This window comes from Suricata suricatta, chromosome 12 (genome assembly GCF_006229205.1).
Source record: "Suricata suricatta isolate VVHF042 chromosome 12, meerkat_22Aug2017_6uvM2_HiC, whole genome shotgun sequence".
In the NCBI taxonomy this organism is placed as follows: Eukaryota; Metazoa; Chordata; class Mammalia; order Carnivora; family Herpestidae; genus Suricata; species Suricata suricatta.
Genome location: NC_043711.1, coordinates 87,039,646 through 87,050,387, shown reverse-complemented (window position 1 = coordinate 87,050,387; position 10,742 = coordinate 87,039,646). Strand labels below are relative to the sequence as shown.

The 10,742-nt window shown below is 44.4% G+C and overlaps 1 long non-coding RNA gene across 1 annotated transcript in view; it reads right to left on the bottom strand.

The window, feature by feature from the left end:
* The window catches only part of LOC115275027, a 21,233-nt gene that overhangs the window by 2,607 nt on the left and 7,884 nt on the right, over positions 1 to 10,742 (bottom strand). The gene's annotated exons all lie outside the window — the stretch shown is intronic.

Below are 10,742 nucleotides of genomic sequence, written 5' to 3'. Positions count from 1 at the left end.
AAAACTATTCTAATTACAATGAGGTAACTTACACATCATAGGATAACAGGATATTCTCAGTGAAAAGCAGATAACATACACATTTGTTTGAACCGGTAGTAAATCTTACAACTAAGAAGAGAGCAAGATGTTTTCAGTGAGAAGCAGATAGCAAACACATTTTATAACAATGATGCTAAAATTCAGTCATAGACAGGGCTAGGAGGCCTTCTATTTGGCTCACAAGAGGAAGAATACATTCAAGATAGTAAGTAAACCTTTTGTCAACCTTGTTCTTTGATGTTGAAGGTGTAAGCGCCATAGGTGCGCCTAGACCAGCTGGCCTTTGCAGATGAGTTTTAAGTTGTAACTACTCTTACCCATCCTCACAATGGGCACCAAATTAGCATACGTATGCACAGTAACTTGTGCCTGGCTCTTGTTTGTTTCTATTTCCTAAGTCAGGCTTTCTGTCTCTGGGCCAGGGTAAACATTATCCTTGTGTTCTTTAACCCCCTTTATTTCCATGTTTTAAGTTTGTGAAGCTCAATTGAAGAGCCTTTCCGACAAACATCTGCAGTGCCTTGTTTAACTTCCTCTTCATAGAGGTGGGAATATGCTTCCTCCCATGAGGTTTCTGGGGAATATCGGTCTGATTTGGAACATTGTGAGGTCTAATCAATAGTAACAGGCTTAATTTTACACGAGCAATGAGTTTACAGAAGGAGATGCCAGCTTCCGCCCCTGTGGCAGGAGCCGTGCTTCGTCTACCATTTCCTTACTGTGACCGTGTCATCCAGTAAGGCCGGTGCGGCTCCCAGCAATGACCGCCCCCCACCGCTGGCTCAACATGCGACATTTCTGAGACCAGGCTGGTAAACTCTGATGGTCGGCAGAAGAGTGTGGTCGGGCAGATAAAGCCCTTCCGCACGCCTCTCTCGGCCTGCTCTCAAGCGCGGTGTTTCTGAACACAGTTCTGTGTCGGGGCTGATGACCTGCTTCTGGTTGTTCATGAAACCGCGGGCCCGACGGTGTTTGCCTCATCCTTCCCAGCCTTGCTCTTACGGCCCTGGGATTACACCTTCCAGTAAAACACTTAGCACTTCATCTGGAATCCTGTTCTAGAGTAACGAGACTAAGATACTAACTGCCAAGCACTTCTTCGTTTATACACCATATTTCACTATTCCCTAACTGCCCATCTAATGTAAGTATCAGTATGCCATTTCATAAGAAGGGAAATTGATGATCACAGGGTTAACTTATCCAAGGCAACCCACCCAATACATGACAGGGGTGAGACTAAGAAATACATTCTTTTACTTCATTGTTTATGTTCCTAACCACCTCACGCGATCTCGTTTTCTAAATGGTGACAGAACTTTCTGGATGCAGTTAACTATGGTGAGAACTGGTGGTAAAACCTCTTAAAGCATGTTTGCATAATCTAAAGCGCAGAGACCTGATTCAACCTTATTAAGCTCGAACTGTAAGGCAGAGACTCTCTGCTCTATTCCCTCTGCCCACTTGAACCAGGACCAACTTGCCAGGTGGAATCACCCCCACAAGGCACCAATTTACTCAGATGTCTGCCTGACATACTGAGCTAAGAGTTCCTGAAGGGACAAACATGCTAAACTCCTCCTTGTCTTCCTGGCATCCACCATTGTGTCCTAGGCACTATAAAAATGCTTGGGGGGTCACCTGGGTGGCTCACTCAGTTAGTTAAATATCTGACTTTGGCTCAGGTCAGGATCTCATAGTTCATGAGCTCAAGCCCCGCATCAGGCTCTCTGCTGACAGCTCAGAGCCTGGAGCCTGCTTTGGATTCTGAGTCTCCCTCTTTTTCTGCTCCTCCCTTGCTCATTCTCTCCCCCTCCGCCTCAAAAATAAATAAATGTTAAAAATTTTTTCAATAAGAAATGCCTGAGAAAGGAACTGAACAATGAATTAATGTAATACTTTGGTAAAGGTACTTTAACTTTGGTGTCTATGCCTACAACATAGTAATTCGTTGAAAATTAACTGTGAATTAAACAAAAACTACGTATAGTCTCACTGCAGGCTGTCTTAAGTACACCCGCAAATCTGATGAACTGCTGGTTCTTCCTCGGTGAGCAGGACCTGCCCTCCCTGGCCAGCTGTGGCACAGGTGAACATGGCTATCCTAACTTGCTGATCCTCTTCTGGGCAGCCCCTCCCAGTTGGGAATGGAGGGCACTTATCTTATCCCACTGATATTATTTATCAAGATTCTTGCTAAAGCTTGCAGCAAGTTCAGAGTCAGTTTCTAATGTCTGTAATGCTTTTAGAGTAAATGACTTTGAAATAGAGCAAGACCTCAAAAAGTTCATCCACTACTCCGACATCCTGTAATGTGAAAGCACTTCTGGTAGACTGATATTAATGGTGATCTTTGGCTGCAGCAGGTCCTGGTCTTTCTTCTACCACGTGATGCTTCTACCCCCATTTTGGTCTTCTGGTACCTCCAACATGAACTCTCCCTCAACCAGCCCTCCTGTTGCATCCTGTCTCCCGCTGCTTCTTGATGCTAACCAAACTTCTGCAAGACCTGTTTTGTCTCCCACTTCTCCACTGGACAGAGGCTATTGTTTTGATCTAGAATGGCCTCCATTTTCTTCCTTCCATTCCAAGCCTGTGCTTGAGCCTCACACCATGTCCATCTCCTCTGACACTCCCTTATTGACTTAGTCCACATTGATAGCGACCATGTATTCAAAAGTTACCAAACATTCCAAAGAAAATCTAAGAATAATTGAATAACATGTATCTTTGCATTCTAGGGCTCAGTGTCTGATTCCAAAGCACCCTTCAGTATTTTGGGTTTTTTTTTTTTTTTTTGCTTTGCCCCCTTTTGTTTTGGTTGGTCTCGGTTTTATTCTTCATCCAGTTAGGTATGTCAAATTCAGCAAGCTTGTTAATTGTTACTATGCACTTGAATGGAGCTGAGTGTCACAAGATTTGCAATGGAGGGAAATAAGTGGAAATAATGGAAGGATTCTTGACCTTTCCCCTCCACACAGCCACACACTGGAAGCACTGGGTTCCCAGCCCCCAAAGTCCCTTCTCTTCTCCCAGATGACTCAGGATTCCTTTCATTCGGTGGTGAAATTCTCCCCATTTATATCTATTTCATGATGACAAGCTCATTAATTTTTTAAGTAAACACCAGACAGTATTATGTAATAAAAGGTCTGGGAAATTATGGGGAAAGCTTACTATAAATGTTCACATCCAGAACTCCAAATACCAGCTAAGATTGTTGGAAGACCTGCTTGAAAGAGGAAATACAAAAAGGTGTGATATTGGAAAAATCATCTAACTTCTCTGAAACTTAGTTTTGCCACCTGTGAAACAGAAACAAAACATCAGGAACAATAGCACTTTCCTTCTGGTGCTTTACAAGTTTGTCAGAAGGGGGGAAAAGATAACATGTGGCCAAAAATTTGTTAGACTGCAGAAGTTCTAAGCAGATGTAAGTTATTACAATGCACCCAGAGTTCAAAAAGACAATTAGGCACCCAGGTTATACTGTACCATGGACTCAACTGTGATTAATGCATTCACTTTGGAAACTCTAGGAATTAATAACCATTTGCCATACATTCATTATGGTCACATTAATCATTGTAGTTGATCGGTTAATTAGCTAATTATGGTTATAATATAGATGTCATATGCATTTCCATAGGAATTCTACGTAATTCAACATTAATTAATGCCTGACCTTATATTGATGCTAAACAGATTCTGGGAGCAACCTTTTAGCATAATTTTGATCAAAAGGGGGCTTTCCAGGGGAATATATAGAAAAAGCATGATTCTCTGAACACTGGGCTTTAGTTGGAAACCAATGAGGAGTTTTGGAAAGCCAAAAGCTTGGAGCCTTTTTCTTTTTTTGAAGTACTTTCAAATTTTTCTCCTTCCCTATTTGAAAAAGTTCCATCCATGCGGGAAACAGTCCATCTCTACTGGCCTTGCTCCTCAGAGCAAGATCTTTCTCAAAATGGGGAGGGGTGCATCTGAAAGAGAAATAGGAAACCTTTATTGAGAATTAACTATCTGCCCACGGCTTACCTGGTGACCACAGAAACACAAGAATAATCCTGCAAATTCTGTCCCCAAGAATCTTACAGTTTTCTGGAAATCTCAAGAATTACGGGAGAAATATAGGAATTCAGTAGACTATGCTTTCAGGAATGCTTAGAAAAATAAAATCTTATCTTTTTATGTTTTTATCACTGTTTTGTTATAGACTACAGATGTAGAAATGCTTTGAAAAGAATTTAGGGGCGCCTGGTTGGCTCAGTCAGTTGAGATACTGGCTTCGGCTCAGGTCATGATCTTGCGGTTTGTGGGTTTGAGCCCTGCGTCAGGCTCTGGGCTGACAGCTCAGAGCCTGGAGCCTGCTTCAGATTCTGTGTGTGTCTCTCTCTCTGACCCTCCCCTACTCATGATGTCTCTCTCTCTCTCTCTCTCTCAAAGATAAATAAAATATTGAAAACAATTTTTGAAAGGAATTTAAAGGAAACCAAGAGTAATTTTTAAATTGGAAAAAAAGTCCATTGTTTCCCATGGTACATTGGGGGCAAAAATACTATACTTTGGAAACCCTCAAAATTTGTAGCTAAATTTAAATTAATTAAAAGTTAGCAAGTAGAGCAAATAAACCAGTTATTCATATGTTTCAGGAGCCCATCGATTGTTGTTTTGTACTTCTGAGTCTATATTATCCTAAAAGTAAAATATGTTGAAAATACAGAAAGTTAGGTAAGTGGAAACTTTGGTATTCTGGTTTTCCTGGATGGGAAAATCTACTTACTCACTACTAAAACTTAAGATGCATAACACTTGGGCCACATTACAAAATCCATGAAATATGATGTCATGCAAGATTAATGTCTAGGATTCTCACTGCTAGCTTGCCAAAAGATAAGTTTTTAGGAATAATTTGAATGTATCCATTAGCACAAAATATTAATTTCCTCTTAAGACAGAAAGTTCAAATATAATTATGTGTAATGCATTAACAGAAGAGTTCTGTGATTTTTATTATGGTCCAATGATTTGAGCCAACATTTGATTTTTTTATAAGAAAAGCTGATTAAAACTACTAATACATTTGGAATAGTCACAGTTAAATTAAGATCTTGTAAGAACAGTCATTTAGGTTCATTAAAGGATGCAGATCAAATCAATTGGCCTATGGAAGCTGACCACATAGAGGTGATGAGAAAGAGCATTTCTTCCCTGAGAAAGGATTCACGTTAGTTCGGGTGCTCAGAAATCAGCTGCTGAAACAGGATCAGAAATGCAAGAGCTTTATTTGTGGTAAAAGGAGTGGGGTGCCTCCCTGGCTCAGTCGGTTGAGAGACCGGCTTCGGCTCAGGTCAGGATCTCGTGGTCTGTGCGCTTGAACCCTGTGTTGGGCTCTCCGCTCACAGCTCAGTACCTGAAGCCTGCTTCAGATTCTGTGTCTGCCTCTCCCTTACTCATGCTCTGTTTCTCTCTCTCAAAATAATAAATATATTTTTTTAATTAAAAAGAAAAAAGGAGAGTTAGCTAGAGAAGGCCAAAGAGCTTTCAGATCTTGCTGCTAGTCTGACCTCTGAGAAAGACTGGAGGAAGAAAGGAAGATTCGGTGATAAAAGACTCAGACTGCTGAGCAGTTCCAATAAAAGTCCACCCAAGCCAGTAAATTGGTAAGACAAGAGCCCATTCCAGGATCTTCCCCAGTGGGAAGTGGAGATCTTGGTCAGATGCCATGTTGTATGCGATACCATGCCTTCGGATCAGGCATTCCATAAAAACCCCACAGTGGTGCTGATTGAAGCTCAACGGTCAGGAGAGGCAAACCCATACTCAGAATAGATAGATGTCTATCTGTTCACCTTTCCACAATGGAAGGGGCCATATAAAGCCCCCTTGCTATGAAATGGCTGCTTGGGTTGGTCTCCTCAAGACAGAGTGCCATACTGGGGGCTCAGTGCTGACCACTGTTGCTGGCAAGTCAGGAACCCAGGGAAGCAGCAGCAGGAATGGCCTGTGCACCTGGAAATCCATACTACTGGGCCCAGAGTAGCTTCCATTTCTGCCACTGTAACTGTTCTGTTTGCTCATTGTATCAGTTGTAGAGTGACAGATAATGAAAGCTGGCTATGGTCCACTGTTCAGTCATTTTGTCTACGTGGAAGTTCAGTGCCTCTTCCATGGCTGATGCTTTCCAGGGGGACTGAGGTGTGATGCAAAAGTCCCTACCCTGTCTTCCCACTCTCAGATGCCCATCTGCATGCCTCTACTGCAGACTCTTGGTCTCAGACTTTCCTGACTTTTTCCCTCCAGACCCCTGACCAGAGGGCCAGGGCACTGCCTCAGGGAATCCAGACATGCTCTCACCCTGGGCTGATCTTCTTCCCACACAAAGTAAATGGTAACTGTGTGATGGGCTGAATTGTGTTCCCTCAAATCCATGTGTCCTGACCTCTAGTACCTCTTAATGTAACCATATTCGGAGCTATTTGGTCTTTAAAAAGGTAATTAAGTTAAAATGAGGTTTTTTTAGAATAGGCCTTAGTCCAGTCTGAGTGGTGTCCTTGTCAAAGGAGAACATTCGGACATACAGAGAGCTACCAGGGACCATCTCTGCACCCCACACCACACGACATGATGTTTGCCAGCTGAATGGTAAGACCGTCCCCAAGCCCGTCTTACTGCCTGGCACCGCCTACATGCATCCTTCTCTGAGAAGGCGGAACCTGATGTGCACGGGATTTAGTGCGGGGAATGCCTCTGAAGTAGGAGGAGGCTGGGGTGCCTGGATGGCTCAGTCAGTTAAGTGTCCAACTCGATTTTGGCTCAGGTCATGATCTCACGGTTTGTGAGATTGAGACTTGCATTGGGCTCTGCACTGACAGTGAGGAGGTTGCTTGGTATTCTCTCTCCCCTTCTCTCTCTTTCCCTCTCCCCTACTCATGTGCATGCTCACTCACTCTGTCTCTCTCAAAAAAAAATTCATATTAAAAATAGAAGTAGGATGAGGCTGCTGGGGAAGGCAGGGAGCCCCCAGGCCTGCTGTGTGTAGCGGGAGGGGCAGGGAGGAGGATTGGAAAGGGGACCATCAGACTGCGGTGTAGTCTCAGGGGGGTCTCAGCCTCTCAGGGGGTCTCAGCCAGGCCAATGGCAACTCCTTGAACCCAAGGCACCTGTTATTAAAGGGCATGAACTCTCAGCAAGAAGATGAAGAAGGTGAGGATCTCCTGTGTCACATAGTGACTATGGTTAATAATTCTATTGTATGCTTGGAATTTATCAAGGGAGTAGAACTTGTGTTCTCATCAAAAAACAAAAATAAGATGGAGGGGGTAAATATGCAAGGTGATGGATCCAGCATTAACTCGCGGGTGGGAATCCGTTCACAATGTAGACATACGTCACATCACCATATTGTACACTGTCAATATATTATGATTTCATGTGTCAATTATACCTCAATAAAGCTAAAAACAAAAGAAAAAACAAAGAAAAATATCTGTGAAAGGAATGGACCTGCCTTCGGACCCTGAACGTGTACTCAGTTGTTGGCATCCGTGGGAAGACTGGCGAGGTGTCTACGCTGTGCAGACCCAGAAGGATGCAGTGCAGAGTGTACAGTAGTTACGTCCCCTGCAGCCGGGAATCTAAAACACTGACTATTCACAGCCATCACAGGGCAACAGAAAGGTGGCATCAAGGTGTCTGCCACTGGGAGGACACACGTGGCCCGGTTATCCAAATGGCGTGCCTCAGTCCGCCTCGGTAAGCTTTAGCGCAGGGTCTTGCATCTTTCGACAGAGTGAAGGAGGCTTCCTTGAAATGCCTCTTCCTTTGTTCCTCCTTCAGCTATGATCAGCGGTTTGGCAGGAGGAATTGAGGGAGAGGGAGAATGAACGAGAATGAATCACTGCACTCACTCCTCGTTCAGTGAAATGTTTTATTGGATTTGCTTCGCTTTGATGCCTACTAAGCCCATGGGGTAGAGCAGGCCAGGGAGTGAATGTGAGGGGCCAGGGGAAGGGATGCAGGGTTTCCCTGTGGTTGTCCCACCATGCCTGTAATTTATTATTAATGATCCCTTGTGCATCATGGTCTACTGGACCCTTCTGGGGTGTGGCGGGGTGAGTATGGAGGGCAGTTCCTGGGGCCAGGACTGTGTGGTTCATCCAGGCAGATCAGATGGAACATTTTATTTACTTGCTTCTTTCCTTAAATCTGCTAGGACTCAACCTGGCTCAAGGCAGAAAAAGTTTGCTTGACCTTGCTTGAAACAGTGAACTTAGGGGGAACTCACAGTGCTGGTTACACTTTGCCTCAGTTATCAGCTGACAAGTTGGCAAGATCTTGGTGGAACAGTCCAATGAATACCTTTGATGCCACAGCCTTGCTCTAAGAATCTACCTAAACACTTTTTGTAAAAAAAACAAAACAAAACCTGATCATCTACAGGTTCCAGATGCAGTGTTTTGCTCCCTGGGGTTGGCCTTTCGCTCCATACATATTTGTGTGGGGCTAGACACACCACATGCTGGGGACACCCCCAACACAGAAAAGACAAGATCCCTGCTTTCATTTTTGGTAACGGGGAGCCAAGGGGTGTGAAATACCAGGAACATTCAAGTTCCGACTAACAGCAGCAGTTTCAGATGCTGTGGAGTGCCGGGGTGAAAGGAAGAGAAAGCATCGAGCAAATTATGTTCCAAAATGCACTCTTCTCAAATCGTCCCTTTGCATGGTTGCTATTATTTCTCAGGCTATCAATGAGGGAAAGGACGTTCAGAGGGATGATTGAATTTGTCTGAGGTCCAAAAGCTTCTTCAGGACGAGAACAGGGATTTGAACCTAGGCCAGTAGCCATTATACTAATCTAACGTGTGCCAAAGCACTTAGAAGTCTCCAGCCGGCCCCCAGTTCCAGCAGGATCCTCACTCCTGGTCTCTCCCTTGTATGGACTGTTCCAGCAAGGATGACCTCCTTGCAGTGGCTGAAGGCGCCCCCATGGCTCTGGCCTCCAGTCCTGAGCATAGTCTGGCCGAGCGTTTCCCTGCAGGCAGGATACTCCACAGCTGTCCTGGGAGGTGAATCTGTGCGGCTCACGGACACCCCTTGGAATATCAACACGGCACATAGAAAGCCATTCCCTTTTCAAGTCCTTTTCTCTTCTTGCGGTGATACTGACAAGGCCGTTTAGTCCTAGAGAAACGTTTTTGAACACGGAGTTCCTCCTTTTTAAAAAAAAAATGGTTTATCGAGGTAGACCTGGCATACGGTTCTCATAACTTTTTAAATGTTCTCACGCGTTTTAACATCTGTGTCAGTTTTCGGTTTCAATTGACTTTTCTCTTCCTCGTGGATCATAATTTGCTACTTCTTTGCATGCTCGGTGAGCTCTGATTGTATGCAAGACGTCAATTTTCCCTTCTTGGGTGGAGGAAAGTTTTATCTTCCTCAAAATACCTTTAGCTTGTTCCCGGAGGCTGTTGCTTGGAAAATAGCTGAAGGCTCTGGGATATTGCTTCTGATATGTGTTAGGCAGGATCAGAGAAGTACCCACTTGAAAGTAGGGGTCATTGGGGCATCTGGGTGGCTTAGTCAGTTGAGCGTCTAACTCTTGATTTCAGCTCGAGATCTCACGGTTTGTGGGACTGAGCCCAGCAATGGGCTCTGCGCGGACAGTGTGGAGCCTGCTTGGGATTCTCTCTCTCCCTTTCTGCCCCTCCCCTACTCGTGTGCATACTCTTTGTCACTCAAGAGTAAATAAACATTAAAAGAAAATAAATAAGCATTAAAAAAAAAAAGTAACAGGGTGCTTGGGTGCCTTAGTCAGTTAAGCAGCTGACTTTGGCTCAGGTCATGATCTCGCAGTTCTTGGGTTTGAGCCCCATCTCAGGCTCTGTGCTGACATCTCAGAGCCAAGAGTTGCTTCAGATTCTGTGCATCCCTCTTTCTCTGCCCCTCCCCCACTTGCACTCTGTCTCTCTCAAATATAAATAAAAACATTTAAAAAATTAAAAATACATAAAATTAAATTTTTTAAAGTAAGGCTCATCATTCCCTACTACCAAGGCAGGACTCTTGTGGACTTTACCCCATGTTCCATGAGTCATGAGCTTTTCTAGGCTCACTCGTGGGAGTAGGTACTGTTTTCAGCCTGTGTGAGCAGAGAGCACTCTTTAATCCCTTTGTCTAGTGAGGGCTCCAGGTCACTCCTTAGCTGAATGCTTGGTGGGGTTGCACCGAGGGTAAGGAGGTGGGGGTCTGTGCAGACATCTGGGCCTCCCCCTGTGTGCACCTCTGCCCTCTCCAGTCCCCTGTTCCGGGACTTCCAGCTTCCTTCCCGCCCCCCCACCCCGACTCTCAGCTCCGTCTTCCCAGTTCCCAGGCTCCCCAGTTCTCCACTCTGCACCTTAGCCCGGTGATTTTTATGTTCCTGGAAATATTTTTTTTTTTTTAGCTTCCTTCTCAAATGAGGTTAAATTATTTGGAACCAGTTGGGTCTTTGGGTTCTGGTTTTAAAAGCAGAGCAACACTCACCATAGGGCCGACTATTCACCAGACAGGAAGCCAGGCAAGCTCAGGGCTCACTTCAATTTTTTTTTTTAACCCCCTCTCAGGGATCACCATCCTTTGTGACCTTTTGTCCAGATCCTGAAAACCATTCCTGCGTGTATTTTGTTGGTTTTCCGGTTGTTTCAGTGGGAGTATGAATA